Below are 22474 nucleotides of genomic sequence, written 5' to 3'. Positions count from 1 at the left end.
TAAAGGGGCACCATGACTATTATGGCTGAGAAATGAGCAATGTGAAATATTTAAATTAAAACACATCTAGCTAGTTTACGCAGAATACAGTCACAGAATTTAATGGTACATAAATACAGTAAGCACCATCTAGTCCATGGCCCACGAGAAGAATCCACTTGGTCTGCAGGGGCGCATCAGGCCCCAGCCTGTGACAGCTACAGCTTATCCCTTCTGGCCAAAAGTGACATCACTGGGCCAGTACTGATGTGACCGCTGGCCCATCAGAATTCCCCACCCCCGCTCTGCAGACTCCCAGGGTGACTGCTTTCTATAGATTTCCAGGGGGTATTGGTCCCTGCTATTTAGACTAAGTCCTCAGTGCGACCCACAGGATAAATATTTTGCCTACCCCTGATCTAATTCATCCATTTACTCTTCTTTCTGCAGTAATGCATAGGCCATCCTACTGCTGGCTTTATAATCACTCGCTCACAACTAGCGATCCTCTGGGCTTATCCCCATGCTTTCTTGAACTCAGATACAGTTTTTTGCCCCATCACCCCCCACCCCCCGGAAGGCAATTCTATATATCTATCGCTCTTTGCCAGTGTTGCTCCTCAGGCTACCCCACCTTGAAGCCTCACATTGTGACCTCTTATTCTAAAACTGCAGTACCTTCCAGCTGAAAAGGTTTTGCTTCTTGTGCTGTTTCATACCCTTCAGTTATTTGAATGTTTCTTTCCTATTTACCGCACCTTTCCTCTATGGCATGGACATTTAGGTCTCATTTCACAGGGCTTATGGGCCAGACCTTCAACCACTTCAGTAGTCCATTTCTGGATTGCATCTACCCTGTCTTTTGGAGGTATAGCCTCCAGAATGAATCATTATGTTGCGCCCGTTGGTCGCAGATGGCAGCGACCTTTGCTGCTCACCTCATTTTGCCCTGTAGCTCCGATTCTGGCAAAGATGGCCACCACTGCCTCTGCACACCGACCTCTCTGGCGTTCTTGGGATGGCGTGGGTGAACCTGATCGCCATCTTGAATCTGGTGTAACTTAGGGCACGCGTGCATGTGCCTGCCTCCCTCTTATGCACGTCATGGCATGGCGGGAACCTCGGGGGCGTCCCCTCCGCATGACATCACTGGCTACGTGTACTTAAGCCTACCAGACCTTCCTACCAACGAGTTAGCAAGGATTCCATCTTGCTCAATTCCTTTTCTCAGAGACGCCTCGCCTTGCTGTTCCTGCATTCCAGACTGAGTGACTCAGGTACCCACTCCTCGGGGGCCTTGCTGCACTCAGGGCTATCCGCTTCTCGGAGAACCTTCTCTGCGAGTCTCACCTTCACCAGCTCAGTGAGCACCTCTCGCTACTTCTACAGATGACCCTTCAGTGTTCCTGCTCTGGGTCTCCGCTGTTGCTTCAACGATATCTCTACTACAATACTACGGAGTGAGTACTGGACCTGATCTCAACTCTCCTTCTCTATTGCTGTGTGGATCCTCAGGTTACCCCGCTCTGCAGACCACTACCGGATGCACGCTGCCTTGTGCCTGCTATCAACATCTATCTCTGGCCTACCCCGCGCTGCGGACCACTACCGGAACCACCACGCACAAGAACTACTAGAAGCAAGTATTACCCAGGTTACCCCGCTCTGTGGACCACTACCATCTCAGGTCTTCCTACTCAAGGACTGAGTTTACTAAACCCGCTCCTCGGGTTTCTCTTTGCTGTATAATAAATATATCTCTGACTCCTGTGTCCATCACTGCTGAGACCCTGCCTGTTGTGGAGAGTCCCCACAGGGCTCCTCCCTGTGGGTGGAGTCAACTCTCTCCACAACCCAAGGGCCCACAAACCAAGTTCAAGTATAACACATTACTCCAGATGAGATCTCACCAGCAACCTATACAGCACATTATCCACTCCTTTCTACTGCTTAGACAGCTCCCTGTGCACCCTACCATTCCTCTGGCTCTAGCCATTGCCTTGTTACACTGTTTTACAACCTAGAGATCATCAGATATGATCACCCCAAGACCTATCTTCTGTTTGGTGCACATCTGCATCCCATCCCCCATCACATACTATGCCCTTAGATTTGTGCATCACAAATGCATGACTCTACACTTATCTGCATTAAAACTGAACGAGCAAACTTTTCACTTTTCCTCTCAGATCCATTCCTCACATTTTCTACTCCATCTGAAGTGTGCTCTCGGTGGCATATATCTGCCAAAAGACATACTTTTCCTTCTAGCCCTGTCTTTGTATGAATCATTCGAACAAAACCTTATTCCCCATATTGCACTACAAATTTCAATGTTTTCATCTGCACCTTTGGTGTAAAAAAATACAAACCTTGCTAATGTAGATATACAAAAGGTCTGCCTGCTTCGTTAGATGATAAAAAGGCTCCGGGGTCTAGAAACTAACAAAATGCTTCAAATACATTTATCAGGGGTCTGAAAATTGCCTCCTGACAATAACCACCCACTTTCCTACCCCCATTTCTTCAGCAAAAAAAAAAAAAGGCATAAGCGATAAAAGTTCGCTATTTATTTATTTTTCCAGATAAAGGAAAAATTAAGGACAATAATAACATTGTCCATTGACCTGTACAGTTTTTGTAACAAGGTTAGGCCCTCCCCCTCTTCGGACAGCCTAAATTGGTTTTATCTTTGTTAATGTTTGGCAAGTATTTCCATCCCCTCCTGGCTTCTTACAGTGGAGGTGAGCACTTGCATGTACGTGTGCCTACTAACGCCTAAAAAAAAACAAACACCCCAGAAGGTCACAGTAACTACACTCCAGAAGGTCACAGTAACCACAGTCCCAGCATGTTTTAAACAAATCAAGCTGGGACTGTAAGGGCAATGACAACTTTTTAAGAAAAGGACCTAAATCATCCATTTGCAAGTCTGGTCCCACCCCCAAAGTTCTGGTTTTCAGGGCAACCCAACTAAACAAATTAACCCAATTAACCAAATGCAGGCAAATGCATCTCATGAATATTTATTAGGGGCAACCTGCAATCCATACCTTCTAGGGGAGGCGGTGTTCTTGAAGATCAGATTTGAAAAACCACGGTCCTAAAATGATTCTCATGCTGCTCATCAGTTTCGGGACATCTTAATTGGAGTACGTGACAAAAGGAAGTATAGTGCCGACATAATATATGTTCCCACGTGTGCAAAGCTAAGCTGCAAACATGCCAACAAGGGAGACTAAAAGTATTTTGTAGAGCAGAATGATTAAATACCACTTCCGATATTAGTCAAAAAGGATTAAAACCCATTTTAGGAAATGTAAATGATACATCATTCACAACAGACAAAGATATTATGATGCAACATGAACCTGAGTCACATTTACAGGTTTTAAAAATTCCAACAGGGTCCCAGACATCATGGAGCAGTTCATATGATAAATTGCTTCATTTTGCCATGTCATTTAATCTTACAAAAGCAAAACCCTAAGATTAAATAATGCAATAGGTTCAGCAATCAGTCTGTTTCATATGCTCCCAACATGTGAGGTAATTCTGAAAGAGGGGTGTGGACCATGAAAACAGAAAGAGAAACTTACACACTCGCTTTTTATGGAGCAGAAAAATAAGAAAACTGGAGAAGCTGTTTTAAAAGAAGAAGACTTAGCATTGCCATTTGATTTTCAAATTGAAGTAGGATCGCTCTCATCAGTTGCTCCTGCAAAAACACAGACAAGGGAAAAAAGTCATTTGTAAAGCGCATGCTTTCAAGATTAACGTACATCACATTTCTGCCATTGCCATGGGAGATGAACTGATGTCTAGCTCACTGTTACCAGAAGGATTTTGGGGTTTTTTTTTTTCATTTACAGCTATTATCACTATTTCCAAACTGCCTGGAATATCTAGAGTGATAATTTCACATTCTGACGGGTCCGGGTGCAATCAAGAACCTCAAGTTTGAGCAGAACGTAGCCAGCAATTTTCAGATATTGCAGAGAGGGGAGTGGGCTGAACTTCCAAGACATGCACTTTTTGAATGCTTTTCAAATGAAATCAGTGCTTCCATGGTGAAGAAGTCATCTAGTATGGGTTTACAAACTCAGGTACAAAATTAGAGCCAGACTTTCAAACCTATCTGTGGTATAGCATTTGTGCTTATAAGTGGACACGTTATGTTAATATTTTATAAATTAAGAACATAAGAAATTGCCATACTGGGTCAGAACAAGGGGCCATCAAGCCCAGCATCCTGTTTCCAACAGAGGCCAAACCACAAGTACCTGGCAAGAATCCAAACACTAAGTATATCCCATGCTACCCATGCCAGTAATAGCAGTGGCTATTCCCTAAGTCAACTTAATTAATAGCAGTTATTGAACTTCTCATCCACGAAATAATCCAAAAATGTTTTAAACCCAGCTACACTAGCTACATTATCCAAACCCTCTATCAACAAATTCCAAAGCTTAACTGTGAATTGAGTGAAAAATTATTTTCTCCAATTAGTTTTAAATGTGCTACTTGCTAACTTCATGGAGTGCCCCCCTAGTGTTAAATAACTGATTCACATATACCCGTTCTAGACCTCTCATGATCTTAAAGACCTTTATCATATCCCCCCTCAGACATCTCTTCTCCAAGCTGAACAGCCCTAACCTCTTTAGCCTTTCCTCATAAGAAAGACTTTACCTTCTCCATCTGTACCTTCTCCATCACAACTATATCTTTTTTGAGATGTGGCAACCACAATTATACACAGTACTCAAGGTGCAGTCTCACCAATGAGCAATACAGAGGAATTATGACATTTTGCGTTTTATTAACCATTCCCTTCCTAATAATTCTTAACATTCTATTTGCTTTTTTGACTGCTACAGCACACTGAGCCGACAATTTCAATGTATTATTCTCTATGACACCTACATCTTTTTCCTGGGTGGTAGCTCCCATTATGGAACCTAACATCGTGTAACTACAGCATGGATTATTTTTCCCTATATGCATCACCTTACACTTATCCATATTAAATTTCATCTGCCATTTGGATGCCCAGTCTTCCAGTCTCACAAGGTCCTCCTGCAATTTATCATAATTCGCTTGTGATTTAACTGCTCTGAATAATTTTGCATCATCTGCAAATTTGATTACCTCACTCGTCGTATTCCTTTCCAGATCATTTATAAATATATTGAAAAGCACCAGTCCAAGTCCAGATCCCTGAGGCACTCCACTGTTTATCCTTTTCCACTGAGAACATTGACCATTTAATCCTACACTCTGTTTATAATCCATGAAAGGACACTGTCTCCTATCCCATGACTTTTTAGTTTTCTTAGAGGGACTTTGTCAAACGCCTTCTGAAAATCCAAACACACTTCATCTACTGGATCACCTTTATTCACATGTTTATTAACCCCTTCAAAAAATGAAGCTTTTGTGAGGCAAGACTTGCCTTGGGTAAAGCCATGCTGACTGTATGTCATTAAACCATGTCTTTCTATATGCTCTGTGATTTTGATCTTTAGAATAGTTTCCACTATTTTTCCTAGCACTGAAGTCAGGCTCACTGGTCTATAGTTTCCTAGATCGCCCCTGGAACCCTTTTTAAATATTTGGGTTACATTGGCCACCCTCCAGTCTTCAGGTACAATTGATGATGTTAATGATAGGTTACACATTTTAACTAATAGATCTGAAATTTCATTTTTTAGTTCCTTCACAGCCCTGGGGTGCATACTATTCAGTCCAGGTGATTTGCTACTCTTTAGTTTGTCAATCTGGCCTACTACATCTTCCAGGTTCACAGTGATTTGGTTCAGTACATCTGACTGATCAGCCTTGAAAACCATCTCCAGAACTGGTATTCCCCCAGTATCCTCATTAGTAAACACAGAAGCAAATAATTTATTTAGTCTTTCTGCAATGGCCTTATCTTCCCTTAGAACCCCTTTAACCTCTCCGTCATCTAAAGATCCAACCAACTCCCTCACAGGTTTCTTGCTTCGGATATATTTTAAAAAGTTTTTATTATGAGTTTTTGCCTCTACAGTCAACTTCATTTCAAATTTTCTCTTAGCCTGCCTTATCAATGCTTTACACTTAATTGACAATGCTTATGCTTTTTCCTATTTTATTCAGATGGATCTTTATTCCAGTTTTTGAAAGATGTGTTTTTTGGCTAAAATAGCCTCTTTCACCTCATCTTTTAACCATGCCGGTAATCATTTTGCCTTCCTCCCACCTTTCTTAATGCATGGAATATGAGAAGGAATATGAGGTGGAAGCTGCAGAGTTTATAAAATACCATGTTTTTCTGCTCTAAAAGTGTGTATGTATATTTCAGTGTTGCGTCTGTCGGTCGCAGACGGCTGCAACCGCTCTGCCTTACCTCTTTTTCTCCCCTTTCTATTCCTCTGGGCAAGATGGCTGTCTCAGGTGCCGAGGGCCTCGGTGTTTCCAGACTAGCATGGGCGTACCCATCTGCCATGCTCACTCCTGTGGCCTCCTAGGGCGCGGGCGCGCACATCTCCAATGCTCAAATACACGTCATGGCGGGAACCTCGGAGGCGGCTCCAACGCATGACGTCAGTACCTCCGGGTATATCTAGCCTCCGCTTCCGCTACCAATTTGAGTTAGCAAAGACTTCGCTTCGCTACTCTACCTGCTCTAAGCTGCACGCTTCGACGCCACTTTCAAGCTAAGGGCCTCGCTCCAGCAGAAACTCTAGACACCCGCTCCTTGGGGGTCTCTCGCTTCCAACTTCCCTTCGGGGTCCTCACTAACCAAGACAACTGCTCCTCGGGGGTCTTTTCTTTCTATTCATTTCCAGGATATTGGACCATTGGGTACTCGCTCCTCGAGGGCCAATCTACTTCATATCCTGCACCACAGACCTTCGGTCTCACCATTCTACCATCAGGAAGACACCTTCACTCTGTGAGTACCTCTACGATCCGGTGCTCCAATTCCACCCACCAGTCGCAGCGTTACCTGCAGTGCAGGCTCCTGCCTATCGTGAACATCTGGGTGAGAATATACTTCTGAGCCTGTTGAGTGTATTGGCACTTTGTAGATCAGTGCCTTACCTTCCTGCTTCACCATCTATTTACAGCAGTACAATAAAGACTCTATCCATTCCGTGTCTGCTATCTGTGTCAGCCTATCGCAGTGGTTCCCCATGGGGCTCCTCCCCGTGGGCGAAGTCATCTCCACTGCGACCAAGGGTCCACAATGCCTCAAACACAACATTCAGTAAGTGTGAAGATCTCAAATGCAAGAACAAGCATACTTTCTCTACCCATTTTATATACATATACAAAGTATACTGTATTTTACATATGAAATAATCATGACTTTGCATGAATAAATACCCAGAATTAAATAGAGGCAGGTATTTTACAACCTACACAAGTATACTGTTTTGAAAATACTTTCTTGCCTGGGTACTTGAAATCACCAATTCAGTAATACCTCTGCCAGTTCCCTCAGTCCTTCTCCAGTTTACCTCGACCCACCTAAATTCACCCTGAACCCCAGTTCACCCAGACCTCCCTCCTGAAAACTGCAGACAACAGACTAGGCCAATTTCACTGGCATGATTCATTTAGCAGGTGTAAAAGTGTGCAAAGAAGTTTGATAATGTATATGTGTATATCTCTTATAAAATAGTAATTTCCACTTGCACTTCTAAACCCCACCCCAGAATAACCCTAGATCGCTCTTTTTTTAGGATAATAAAATGTACACCTGAAACCAAATATACATGCCTACTCTCGATATTTACAAAATAGCATACAAGTGTGTAGATGCTACTTAAGTGTGTATATGCTCTTTTTATGAGTGGAAACCCATTGAAAATTCACTCCTCAGTCTGTAAGCCCTCTAGGAGCAGGAAAATACCTAGAGTTCTTGAATGTGATTCGCCTTGATTTACCAATGAAAGGCCTGAGCTAAAGAAATAAAATAAATAAATAAACTCAGTCCTCATGACCGTTAACCAAGTCTAGTTTACAAAGACACCCACATTGAATATTCGGTAGCTATATTTGCATGCATTTGGTCCATAAGCTGGATTCATTTGCATATTTTGGTTATCCTGAAAACTAAACTAAGTTAAGGATCTCAAGGACCAACTTTGGAAAACCCTACTCTGCTGGATAGAAAACTGAATTGAGAATCAGGGGAGTCCCTGCAATTAGGGGGAGTAAATCCTTCTTGCTCACTCTCATGGCATCATCTTGGGCAAGCGTCTCAGATCACCCAATTGTAATCAGTAAAATAATGATGATGCTAACATTGTTCATTTCTCTCTTTCTTTGGGGAACTATCATACAGATAAGGGACAATCATTTTGTAGCTAATCCTTCCTTGTAAAGGTGGCCATATGCAAGATTCTGGCATATTATAATGGTTGGAGGGTGAATACAATGAGGGAAGTCTCAGAGGTTCCTCTGGAAGTTGTGACTTGGTGGCTGTCCTTTGAGCAATCCCATCATGACACACTTGAAGCTGCAAGTTGGTTGCCACCTTCCATCAAGAGTCAGATACAAATCTAACACAGAAATTGTTTTTATGTAAGAAAGATGTACTTTTCATGGGAAAACAATTGCTGTTGGGGAACTCAGTGTAACAGACCCTTTATTCTGTTACCATTTAGGCCTGAGTGTCAAGTGTCAGCTAACTAGTGCAGGATGAAAATGGGGAGGGTTCATTCAAATACAGCCCTTCCTTCTGCAGGGTCTGGAATGACCATCCCTCTAGTGAGCTTTTGAAAGCAGGGCTCTGGCTACTGCTAGAGAGGCAGTCCTTTGAGTTGTGAACAGTGTTAGATAGGAGCTTAGCTTTCGTTATTTTTACAGGCCCAACCAGAAGAACCAAGCAAACCCTGTTTGGTGGTCTTAGCCATTGTTTGGAGGGGGTTTGCCTATCCAGTACACAACTTGTCTGGTGGGAATTCTCCCTCTGGGTACTAATTTTGGAATTTAACTTTTTAAGTGGTAGGCTCCTTACTGGACGACGGCCCAAGTGCAGGAGATCGCTCCTGGACCCCCGCTGGAACACCAGGGACTTTTGGCAAGTCTTGGGGGACCCTCCTGGCCCCCACAAGACTTGCCAAAAGTCCAGCAGGGGTCCGGGAGTGACCTCCTGCACTCCGGCTATCGGATGCCAGTATTCGAAATGGCGCCGATCGCCTTTGTCCTCACTATGTCACGGGCAATTGGTCAGCCCCTGTCACATGGTAGGAGCACAAGATGGCACCGATGGCCATGTGACAGGGGCTGACCAATGGCAACGGTAGCCCCTGTGACATAGTAGGTCAAAGGCTATCGGCGCCATTTTGAAACCGGCAGCCGAGTGTGTGAGTGCAGGGGATGGCTCCTGGACCCCATGCTGGACCACCAGGGAGTTTTGGTAAGTCTTGGGGGGGTCAGGAGGGTGGGGGGTTTGTTTAAATTGGCTCATTTAGGCGGCCGAATAATTCGGTGAAGATTCGTTGTATTCGTGGGGAATCGCGATACGTTTCGCTTGCCACGAATACAACGAATAGGGCCCTATACGTTGCGGATTCCCGATTCGTAGGGAATGAATGCACACCCCTATTAGAAACAGAATTAATGCATTGGTAGACTTCTAATGTAGAAACAGAATAAGGTTAAAGGGTTAGCGAGGGGGGGGGGAGATTGTTCAAGAATTATTTATGTTATCTGAGTTATGGGGAACTGGGTGTTTCAGTCAAGTAGAAGGCACTTTTGAATAGCCAAGTTTTTAAGTCATTTTTGAATTTCTTTTTATCTGTTAGTGTTCAAAGTTCTTCTGGCATGGAATTCCATAGTTTTGGGCCGGCGATTGAGATCACTCTATCTCTGATTGGTGTTAGATGAGAGCCTCTCAAGTTTGAAATTTCTAGGAGGCCTTTGTTCTGTGATCTGAGAGTTCATTGGGGGATGTGAGGTTTAAATGTTATTCCTAGCACATCGTTGTTCAGTTTAATGTTGTTGTGTATTATAGCTAGAACTTTATAATATATTCTTGATAGTACAGGAAGCCAATGCAGAGCCATCAGAATTGGAGTGATGTGCTCAAATCTTCTTGCTCCAGATTATAGTCTAGCCGTGGCATTTTGCAGAAGTTGCAGGGGTCTTAAGTGACTAGATGGCAGACCTAGAAGTAATGAATTACAGAAGTCGAGGTTTGAGAAAATGAGAGATAGCAAAACTGTTCTGAAATCTGTTGTGCTTAATAGAGGTTTCAATTGGTTCAAAATCCACAGCTTGTGGAAACCAGATCTAATTAGTTTGCTTATGTGGGCTTTCATTGTAAAACTTTCATCGATTTGGACCCCTAGATCTCTCACTTGGGTTGCAGGGGTTACTTGGCAACATCCAAAATCTATCCCTGGTGGTATAGGTTTTTGTGGGTTGCGGCTTAACCAAATGATTTCAGTTTTCATTATTTCAGGGTTCATTGAGAGTTTCCATTGAGCTAGTTTTTCTTTTATTTTAATCATGTATTCAGAAATTTGAGGTGTTGTTTTTTTTCAAATGATTTAGATAGAGGGATATAGAATTGAAGATCATCCACTGGTTGTGCATGGTTTTTGTGCACATTTTTATTTTTGAACACCATAGATCATTTTTACATAGGGCAATGTGATTAAAAATTATAATTTAAATCTCCCTGGCAGGGAAATCTCTATCTGTTGAGCTTTTTAGATGATTAAGAAAAAAGTTATGATCTGAGTAACTTTTCTAAGGAAAAGGATGAGAAAACAGGGTTGTTGGTTTGGTTTTTTTTAGCATTTCTTCAATTTGTAATGATGGATTAATTTTACAGTGGCAATTTCCCTACTTTTTATTTAGCTGGTAAATGTTAATGATGATTAGCATACATTTAGAGGGGTTTTTAACACCTTCTTGTCATAGCAAATTATTAGTCAACATGGGATAATACTGCAATCCTCCCTTTACTGTACTACCAATGTGACTCAAGCCTGCTCTGAAGGGACCATCCCTACAGGCAAGAGTGCAGCAGTTTCCATGTCTAATCAGTCCTTGCCTTCTCTACTGCCCAAAAGGGTGCCAATTAGTGCTGAAAGTGATCATTTTTATATATATTTTTTAGTATTGAGGACACCTCTCTACTGGGAACTGGACTGAGATCACCTTACTCAATTCACAGAGACCACCCAATGGCTCTCAAGGATTACTATCAACCTTGAAATGAGTTTAAACTAGTGATCTAGAGGTGAAGGGTCATATAACCCTATGCCAAAACACAGAGGCATCCAATAATAATGATAATTAAAAATGCGCACACAATGTCCAATTGTACAGAAGTATATTATTCTATTTGGAGATCTGGCAGTTTTTCAGCTCTATAGTTAATAAAGCCTCCAGAGTCCTTCAATAGATCTCCAACCTCATAATATACTGCTGTCCAGACAATTTCCTTTTCAGATTTGCCCCATACCCTCTCTTCATTTTTTCTGTATTCCATGTATTGCACAATATCCAATCATTGATACTTGGAAAATACAGTGAAATATGTTGACATATGTTGTATAAAAATAATTAATGTAACAACTGTACACCCTGGTTAGAGGAAGTGCTTCACCCAGGAAAGGTTCAATCTGCATATTTTAAGGTATTAGATAATAGGGGTGGGAAAAAGAAAAAAAAAATGTTTCATTTTTCGTTTCAATTTGTGAGGGTTAAGTTTTCCATGAATTTCTTTTTGTCTAAAGTTTATTTCATTTCTTTAATTAAAAAATCAAAGAAACATAAAAATAAAATAAAATAAACGGGACCTCTTGAGGCTTCCCATGCCGTCACTCATCCCACCCACCCAAAAAACTGCTGGTGCCAGTATTCTCCCTGGCCCCCACTTATACCCTCTCCAGGGGGATCTGAGGCCTAGGCCCAACACCAGAGCCTGACCCAGAGGCTGTGTCCCAATGCCTGGGCCTTGGCCTAGGCTAGGGTCCGGGTCCGGGTCCAACACCGTGGCTTGGTCCGGAGATTATGCCCTGATGCCGTGAACTTGGCCTCAGCCCGTACCAGATGCAAGGGCCTTAGCCTAGGCTAAGGACTAGGCCCCGGGCCTGACGCCACATCTTGGCCCAAAGACCTGGTCTTGATGGTGGAGCCTCAGCCTGGACCCATGCCTGATGCCAGAGCCTGGCCCGGAGGCTGGGTCCCACCACAGTGATATTGGCCTTCATGACAAGATATTGCAGTAGCATAGCATTGCCTTAAGAACATAAGAACCTGCCATACTGGGTCAGACCCAAGGGTCCATCAAGCCCAGCATCCTGTTTCCAACAGTGGCCAATCCAGGCCATAGGAACCCGGCAAGTTCCCAAAAACTAAGTCTATTCCCATGTTACTGTTATTGTTCATCATTATTACTTTTTATATACGGGTTTTCAACCTTAGCCACGCCCACCGTATTTCGCGTGGTTTTTCAGCGTTTAAACAAGCAGTCCTAGAGCTTCACTCCTTTTGCAGATTGAAGCGGAGACAGATCACAAACGCGGTCCAACACAGGCAATGTAAGTTGTGAAAGTGTTTTGTTGATACCCTATTCTTCATATCCATTCGGGTTTTGTCACTCATTCATTGATCAAACATTATGGGGTGGATTTTAAAAGGGTTACATGCGTTACATACGTGCGTAACCCTTTAAAACCCCTCCTGCACGCACCGAGCCTATTTTGCATAGGATCGGCAATGCGTGCAAGCCCCCGGACGCGCGTATGTCACTGGGCTTTGAAAAAGGGGCGTGGGCGGGGCGCTGGTCTGGGGGCGATCCGGGGGCGGTCAGAGGGCGGTACCGAGGCCTCCAGTATGGCGCCCATGCCGGGGGATTGTGCGCCGGCAGCCGCGCACAAGTTATGCCTGCCTCAGGCAGGCGTAAAGAAGGGAACAAAGGTAGGGGGGATTTAGGTAAGGCTGGGGGCGGGTTAGATAGGAGAAGGGAGGGGAAGGTGGGGGGGGGGGAGAGAAATCGGAGTGGCCTCGGAGGGAACAGGGAAAGCCATCGGGGTTCCCCTAGGGCTCGGCATGCGCAAGGTACACGTGTGCACCCCCTTGCGCGCGCCGACCCCGGATTTTATAACATGCGAGCGGATGCACGCACATATTATAAAATCGGGCGTAGATTTGTGTGCACTGGGTTGCGCATATAAATCTACATCTGCATGTATATTAGAAAATTTGGCCCTATGCGTTTCAGTCTGTGTATGCAGCCAGTGTCAATTTGTAGTTATACCTTGTAGCGGTCCCGCTCACTAAACTTACACCTCAGCGACACTGCTTAAAATTCCAAGAACAAGGATAGATATGTAGTGGTTAATGTGACTGGTAATGATTTAATTTACTTCTTACATTTCGCTCCGTCTCCAAGTAGTCTAGACTCAGCAATACTGCCCCCTTCTTTGAAAACCATAAATATGTTTTTGCCAAATATCTGTAAGAGCTCAATAGCCAAACAATCTGATGACTATTGTTGATTTTGTTTCTAATTTTTACGAAGTATTGAATTTGGGAGCACATCACGTCATTATCACAAAAGTGTAGTCCTTCTTAGCGCTACAGGTTCACGAGCATTGATAACACGAATCTCCAGGTCAATAATATTTCACAATAACATAACAGGTCAGCTGCTTAATATTAATCATTTAATGAGCAATGCCCTATTCGATTCAGTATCACCTGTAGCGTTTTTATGTAAATAATTTTTGCATTGTTTTTACATTTAAAGACATTCTTAAATAAAAGATTATATTTCGCTATAAAACCTAGAATTCCTGTTGTGTGCTCACCAACACCGCTTGCTCCATTATTTCTAGACTTATCCCTGTATGAATTTTGATTTCTTACTCACATAGGCAATTTGTCATATTTCCTATTTTGAAGTTGCTCCACTCATTTTTAATTTATGTACAATATATTCTGTACCAATTTGGTTTGGGATTATATTATTATTTTGATGCTACACATCTTATTTTTAATTTTTGAGTTCCAATTTCAGATGTATTAATTAATCACATTTTTATGTATATGCATACTTTTTTAGATTATCCATTCTGTGAAACAGTGCCATCGGATTACATGTGCTTCAATTGCATACAGGTAAGACTGGTATTATCCCTCTAGCAAAAGTTTTTTCACCGCTGAGTCACACATCTTTGTTCGTCGTTAGAGTTATTTAGTTCAAATATGTCACAAAAATTAGGTTCCTTTAGGATATTATCATTTTCAAAAGATCACAATATGTGGATATTCTAATCACTTCCTATTGTCTTGTCACATTTATATACAAGTTTATATGTTACCATTTTATTTGTTGTCTCAGATTTTACGTTTTTATTATTTTTTAATTTAGTTACATATGTTTGTTTATGTATTTTAGCCCCTGAGGCAGCCCCATATGTAAGGGGCGAAACTCGGCCAGAGTCGGGCTCGTTTATCTCCTTTGAATAAAATATTCTGATCGGATATCTGGCATCTATTCCACTTTGTTACTCTGTACACGGACGACTTGTTGCTATACCTCACAGACCTCACAGGACCATTACCTAGGATTCCCCCCGGATACTGGAAGAATATAGGAGGGTATCAGGGTTCAAAGTTAATGATCAGAAATTGGAGATATTTCTGTTGGGAGAGGTTACTGATAGGTTGCTGCTGGACTGTGTAGGTCACTTCCGGGTGGCTAGGGATGGCTTTAAATATCTGGGTATTTATATCCCTCAGAGGTGGTCTGATATATAGGACAATCTATGCACTGATAACACAACAAAACTTGGCTGAACTCTTGATTACTTGGACGGGATGCACTGGGATACTCAAGATGAATATTTTACCCTGGCTAATTTATCTTTTTCAGCATATCCCCCTCAATTTGCCAAGGAGATATTTTGACAATCTCAGTGGATACATTTCAAGCTTTATATGGCAGGGAAGATCTCTTAGAGTGAAGCTAAGTACTTTATGACGAACCAAGATTTGGGGTGCATGGCATTGCCCAACCTTATGGGATATTACTGGACTTCCAGACTTGCATACCTGAAAGTGTAGATGGGCAGGGACCAAACTCAACCATGGCTTTCGCTGGAGGTGGGAGAGGCAGGGGAAATGAACCTAGCCATTTTACCATGTCTACCACCCATATCTTCTCAAGCCAGGAAGGCTGTATGAGCCTCAAATGTGGCATGACGTGTATAAACAATTGGGGATTACCATGCACCAATGGCAGTCCTGAGAGAGAATCCCTCAATTTCTATTGCCTCCTTCAACACCAATGTTAGCGCATGGTGGTTTAGGCATCTGGACCAATTGTGGAATGAAGAAGGATGCTTTCTTTTGATACTTTAAAGAACAAATTTGAGTTAGAAAAATTATTGAGAGAGAGTTTTGAGAGAATCAAGGCTCATCTGATTAGGATAAAGGGTGCCGTATGGGTTGGGAGAAGGTGTATGGGAATAGACCAGATACTTATGCATTGGGAACAAATAGAAAGGTCATAGTCACACTTTATAAATCAATTTACTTGTCTTATGAGGACAGGGAGACTAATGCCACCTTGATGGTGCAATGGAATGCCGATCTAGGATTACATCTGTCAGAAAAAGAGTTAGGGAGTGTTTAGAAGAGAGTGCATCATATCTCCATTTGCAGTAAAAGAATTGAATTAATGTAAAAATTTATGAGGAGAACCTTTATGCTTTGCCAAGTTTTCACCACTGGCCTCTCAACTCTGCTGGAGAAGCTATAGGGAAGATAGATTCTATTTCCATGCTTGATGGATGTGCTCTCTGGTGCAGAGTTTCTGGCAAAGAGTAGAAAGCAAAATCCAAGATATTTTGAGGGGCTCTGTGGGTCTTACCCTGGTACTCTGTCTTCTTGACCTCTGGGCTGATATGTCTCTTGCGAGCTCTGAATGCAAATTATGTGATCATCTTCTCCATGCTTCCAGATTTACAATTGCAATATGTTGGGACTCCCAACCGCGGCAACCCGCGGCTGGTCCCCCCCTACCTACCCCAACACTCGGCAAGCTCTCTGTTCTCCGGCGCAGTGTGCTCTGACTCCGAGTCGGCTGCCGGCATAGCCTCCTTGCAGCTCTAGATGCCGTCGACCCCCTCTTCCACAGACGCTTCCCTAGGCGCACACACTCGACTCAGCTCTACTCTTAAACGGCCCGTGGCGGGAAACCACGGCCCGGCCCCTAAAGATGACAACAGGACTTAGGGGTATTTATTTAAACCCTGGCTCAGTCCTCAGTTCTTTGCCTTGGCAACAGGTCCTTCTCTTTGGAGTGCTAGTTGCTGATCCTGTGGTTCCTGATCCTGTGATTCCTATTCCTGTGGTTCCTGATCCTGTTTTCCTGATTGTTCCTGTTGTTCCTGACTCTGTGCCATTCCTCATCCCTGGTTCATGTTCCCTCTTCCTTGGCTTGATCTCCTGGTTCTGACCAGCTTGTTTCCTCGTCTCTGCTCGTCTGCTGCCTGTTGACCCTTGGCCTGGTCTGCTGCCTGTCTTGACCCTTGGCCTCGTCTTCGCTCATCTGCTGCCTGCCCCTGACCTTGAGCTTGGCTCTTCGTTTTGCACCTTCGCTGTCTGCCTCGACCCGAATTCCTGACTCTACCTCTGACTGCCGCTGGACCCGTTTTCACTGAGGAGACCCACACCTAAGACCTGCCAGGCCTGGTACCCAAGGGCTCAACATGAGGGGAATGAGGGCTGGTATATGTGAAGCTCCAGCTGGGTCGCCCTCACCTGCACCACCTTCCGGCGATGAGGACCATTGGGGGCCGCCCCTCAGTGGTAGCACCAACTCTCGTCCCAGTCCAAGGGTCCACAGCTTAAACAAAACATGCTGGAAATCTCAGCCATTGAAATCTCATTGGCATAACCAGGTTCATGATATTGCTGTTATTGAAAAGATGACTTTTTCTCTTTGTAAAAAGTTGTTTTTGTATAACAAAGTCTGGGGGCTACTGGAGGTATGTGACTGGGGGAGGGGGCTGAGTGGGATAACAAGCTGTTCAAACATACGGTGCTGAGTGAGAATAGATGATGAACCAAAATACCATGCACCAAAGATTTTTTACTAGGATATTAATCAATCGATCAATCCCAACTCCAGCAATATCCCATATAAAGTTTTTAATTGTGTCTTTATTAGTTGCTCACTATGAAAAAAATATTTGGGAAGTAGTTATAAAAAACATTATAAAAAACATTTAAATCACATTGGCACACGTTTCAGAAATCAAAAATACTTAGGATGGAGGTGGATCATTAATGATTAAAAATTGGTACATTACATGGTAGTAATGACATTGAAAAACTTATGAAACGTTCCACCCTCTCCTTATAACATTTTTGGTATCTTGGAGCACATCATTTTTTTTAAGAAAAGTCACGTGAAATATTCATATAAAAGGGAAATATTTTTTCCATAGTGAGCAACTAATAAAGACACAATTAAAAACTTTATATGGGATATTGCTAGAGAATAGATGATGAGCATAGGGGAGAGATGTTGGGCATATGGTTATTCTTTAATACATGGATTGTATGTGTCTATGAGCTATGTTTTATATGGATGCATTGTTAAATGTATTGTTCTTTGTTTGTCAATTATTAAATAAAAAGATTAAAAAGATAAAAGTTTCAGATTTCTTCCAGGCCAGACCCCCACACCAATATTAAATATTAACTTTTTAAAAAAAAAAATTTATTTAACACTATATAGCAGTAAGCAATATAAGTATATTATTTACTTATAACTAGGGGGCAACAGAAAAAATGCAAATTTTCAACACTCTGTGGTTTCCCCCCTTCCCTTGGTGCTCTATACATGTACTTATTTTACTTAATGGTTAATTCAGGGCTGCCTTTTGTTGGTTTCTTTGCCTTCCTTTCTGTTATATTGTAGATGCTGCCATCCTGGACCCCTCTCCCCAGCCAGGTGCCATCTCGCTGGTGATCCACGAAGAACCTTGTGGTGGTGCAGTCAAAGGAAGGTGAGCTTGTCCAAGTTGAGCCACTGGTTCTTGTCCCAGGCTGCGTTTTTTTCCTGGAGGTCTTCCTCGAGCTGAATTTGATTGCTTTGAAATAGGGGTAGGCGAAGCTGCAGAGAGCCATGCTGTTGGGTGCTTTACTTCCTTGTCTGCCTCGTCCAGCTCACCAACTGCATTGAAGGACTCAACAGAGACCCCTCAGCCTCCATGTCTGCAGACTCCTTGGCAAGGTGATGATGTGCTTGGCTAGCTCATGTTGGGGGTGGCTGGTGGCTGCTGCTTGACTTTGGCTGGTGGCTGGCTCTTGGTTTCCCTCCCACGCTTGGCAGCACCAGTGATTATATTTTGCTTCGCCACCACCTCACTAGGCTCATTATATAGCCCAGGGAACGGCTTTGTTTGATAAGTGGATCTAGTCTTCCGAGTAGCTCCCTAGTCCCTGGCTTCCCATGCCATGAGGTATGTTTCAGAGCGCTACTGCTGCTAACGGTGATAGTGGTGGTGGTGCTCTCCCTATCCGTGCTTTCACTCACTAGATGCCACTCATTGCCACTGATGGTGGTGGTGGTGGGGCTGCAGAAACTGAAGTCACCATCCTGGGAATCATTGCCCTCCACCATGGTGAGGATATCCTCTTTACTGCTCAATGACGCATACTTCACTAGGTAGCTGCTGGGTGAGAGCTGACCTCATCGTCCAGCTAGTGGCCCATCTCACGCAGCTGGATCTGGTTGGTGCTGATGTAGAAGGACTCCTTACTGCTGCCCCTGCAGGCTTCCCCCACTCCCACCCCCCAGGGAGAGAGCCACAGTCTGCTGATGTGGTGGTGGCACTGTCCAAACCCAGCTCAGGGGGCTTTCTCCACTCTCATTGCCTGAGGTGGCAGGCAGCAGGTCACCCCCAAACCTGTCCCCCCGCCCGATTGCTGGCCTGGACCTCACAGATATCATCTCCATGGGTGAACGAGGCAGGGCACGGGGCCTCCCATCGCCAAATACAACTTTGTCTCCAACATCCCACTTGGATCTGACAAAGGCCACTTGGCTCACTGCAAAGCTCAGTCTGCTGGTCTGGGGGCTCTCCCCACTGACCCTGGGGGAATCACAGATCTCCACGTAGATTCTTTCCTGGCTGGGCTGCGGGGAAGCTCTGAGCTGGGTCTGGACCAGCACTCTCTTCATGGCTGCTGGGGACCGGGGTGCTGGGCTTCTGCAGAACTTTCTGGAGAAGGATTGGCCTGGAGGGGATCTGGTCATTGCTGCTGCTCCTGCCACCACTGAGCTTTCTTTCCCTGCTCCCAGTTATCGGTCTGGCAGCAAGAGCTGTCGGTCTGAATGCCAGTGGTAACAGAAGGACTAATCTGGGCAGCATCTGTTGCAGTCCAACACCCCTGGCAGCCAGAAATGAAAGGAAAGCACTGGGAAATTCACCTTTTCCTGAATGGGATGTATGCATCAACCTGCAATTATTCCAAATGATGGAGATTCTCTGCCATCTGCCTCCCTTCCACAATAAACTGGCAACAGCTGAGGAGAAAACTTAAATAAAGGTGATATTGGATCTGGTTTGTTTTGGGGTGCTTTTTTTTACTATATTGACATCAGGATGTCCTAGAATGGAAACAGTAATACATGATACCCCACAACATGTTGCTCAAATCGTGTACTTATAAAAGTGGCTTTATAAATGGACTTGGCTATGCTTACATCTTATACAGAGATAACTTACTAAGCATAACTGATTTTCAGTTAGTGAAAGAAGTAAGGATAAAATAAAAACAAAAGATAAATACTCAGTCCAGCTTAAAAATCATATACTGCCATGTACGTTCCCTGCTTGGCCACTAGAGTGTATTAGAGTGCAGTTTATGTGTTAAAATGTTTAATCTTCGGGCTTGGAGGGTTCAGGAAAGGGTCAGAGGTGTTTTGAAATGTCCTCCTATCTTTTATAATAGGGAATCCTCTAAGAAGGTTCAGAGGACGTTCAGTGGTGCTCACCATGGTTCCCTGGATCCAAAACCTGCTGCACATTCCCGCCAGTTGTTCTGTGGCCTCCTTGGTTCTGCTGCTGACCTCCGAAAAGGTGGGCAACTTAGGGGGGCCCCACCACCTCTGCTGCAGCCTCTTTCTCTCTCTCTTGCGTCAACCAGCTGCTGGTAGCAATGAGTGCAACTCGGAGACCTTGCCAAACACCACTGGGGGCTCCCAGTGCTGGACGGGTCGCCAACTCATACAAGGACTCTAGGCAGCATGCACACCATATCACCACCAGACATGGGTCGGTTGCACTCCTTTAGCTTGTATGAGAAAGCTAGCTGAGTGACAGGGTGGTGCTTCCCCTAAAGGGGATATAAATTCTGGGGGATATAAAACCGCCTCCCTTGAGGTACAGAAGGGAATATTGGGGAAGGGCGGATTTTGTTGGAGTTCATAGAAGCCGGTGTTCTTATGGACCCTCAGGAGTTTGGAAGAATTATGGGAACGGAAGCAAGTGAGCAGATGCTGTACTGGAGGCTAGAAGAAGAGCAAGGGGCTCTGTTCCTGTCATGGAGCTCCAGTGCAAGGACTGGGAAACTTCAACTGCTTGAAGGAAGGGGAAGAAGTTACTCTGGGCCATTTCTGCAATTGTTGTGATAATTTCAGAGTTATCAAAAGAGAATCTGTAATTTCTTTCTGGGACCACCGAAGGCCTGGGAAGTAAGGAGAGAGGGTTAGCCTTTGAAGTGACATCATAATGTATTAGATTGGAAGTTGAAGACTGAACTGCAAGAGTTTTGGACCATGTGTTTTTGTACCTGAATTTTCCTGCTGTTTCTGTTGTGTGGCTGTGGACTCTTTTTTTGTACTGGCTGAGTCGGTTTATTTTTTCTCAGTAAACAGTTTTTCTGTTTTGAGCACCACCTGCTGTACGTTTCGTTTTTGGAGGTAACTTCTGCCCAGTTGACCTTGCAGATGAGCCTGCCCCCAATCCACGGGACCCGGACACAGTGTTCCCTCACCTCAGTTGAATGAATCCAGTATACTCCTGACCTGGGGGAGGGGAGATTATAAAAATTGGCATCCAAATAGGAATCATGGATGGGAGAGGTTACTTGTGCTCCATCAATTTTGACCAATTTCAATAAAAACTGCACTGTTTGACCAAGAAACTGCTAAATTGTACCTTTTTTCAAGATGCTTCAGTTTTTAGAAAAAATGGCCACTTTTCCTGCTTGTGGGTAGTAAGATGACCCACATGGCCGAAGAGCTTGTGTGTACCAGCATAGGAGGGACTGCATTTCCAGTGTTTGATGTCACACGCCATCTGAGACCTATCCACAAATCAGCAGAGGGCTCACGTGAGAAGAACCAGGGACCAATACCAGATGTGGAAGCCATCTTGAGAGCTATGTTGAGAAAGAGGAGTGTGATCACAGCAGCAAAAAGAGAACTGAAAAAAATCCAACTGTTGTCCCGAGAGCACTTGGCATATAGGCTGAAGAACCAGGTATAGTTTTGAGTGAGGGAGGAGTCAACTTTGAGAGGCCTGAGTGTCACAGATGCCACGAGGTTCAAGACCCATGTCCGGTGGTGATACAATGTGCATACTGCCTAGAGTCCTTGTATGAGCTGGTGACCCATCCAGTATTGCCCCCCCCCCCCCCCCAGCTGTGTTCTACAATGTCTCTGAGTTGCGAGCAGCACTACCGGCTGCTGGTGTGGTACCAGAGAGAGAGGCTGAGGTAGAGGTTGCGGGGCCCCATAAATTGCCTACCTTTTCAGACGGCGACAGCAACAGAACCAAGGAGGCCATAAAACAACTAGCAGGAACATGCGGCAGTAACTGGTCCCAGGACACCAGAATAGTACCAGGGATACACTAACTAATCCTCCAGAAAACACTGTAGTGGCCCCTGATAGAAAGGAATCGGTTAGAGGTGAGGAGGCATCCCCTGTGTTGGTACCTCCACCTAAGGGACATGGAGTCTGACCTGAGCGGAGTCCCCAACATCGGATAGAATAGAAGAGAGGTCTCCCATTAGAGGATGGGAAAGTTGGTGAAGCAACTACATGAGAAGGTGTTGGACCCTGTTCCCATGTTGAGTTTGGAGTTACCATACCTAGGTCAGCCAAGTGAAGAGCCTGCATTGTGAATCGAGCACATGATATCCTGGGAAGCGCAGAGTTCAGTAGGAACCGAGGTGGTATTAGTGACCATGAATGCATTTGGACTCTCAAAATAGATCTCTGGAACAGATTACTCAAAATGGAGACCATATTGGACTTTGCAATATTAACTATGGGGTCTCCAGTTGAGGAGTCTACTACATCTGGCTCTCCCCAGGCTGGTAGGTGTCCAGCCCTGAACTTGAGACTTGATTGCCTGAAAGCATCACTATATCATGGAGGAGAAAAATATTAAGCCTGCTTCATGGTTTCATTAGCATAGCTGATAGGGAAGAAGAGATAAACTTAGCCACA

General features: G+C 44.1%; 1 protein-coding gene across 1 annotated transcript in view; it reads right to left on the bottom strand.

Annotated features, from left to right (window-relative positions):
* Positions 1-572: 572 nt before the first annotated feature.
* C1H4orf54 (chromosome 1 C4orf54 homolog) overlaps positions 573-22474 on the bottom strand; it is a 42542-nt gene continuing 20640 nt past the window's right edge. Inside the window, exon 2 of the mRNA XM_029597247.1 lies at positions 573-3697. The gene's annotated coding sequence lies outside the window, so the exon portion shown is untranslated. The remainder of the gene's footprint in view (positions 3698-22474) is intronic.

Source organism: Rhinatrema bivittatum, chromosome 1, assembly GCF_901001135.1.
Source record: "Rhinatrema bivittatum chromosome 1, aRhiBiv1.1, whole genome shotgun sequence".
Lineage (NCBI taxonomy): Eukaryota > Metazoa > Chordata > Amphibia > Gymnophiona > Rhinatrematidae > Rhinatrema > Rhinatrema bivittatum.
This window is presented reverse-complemented; position numbering and strand designations above follow the sequence as displayed.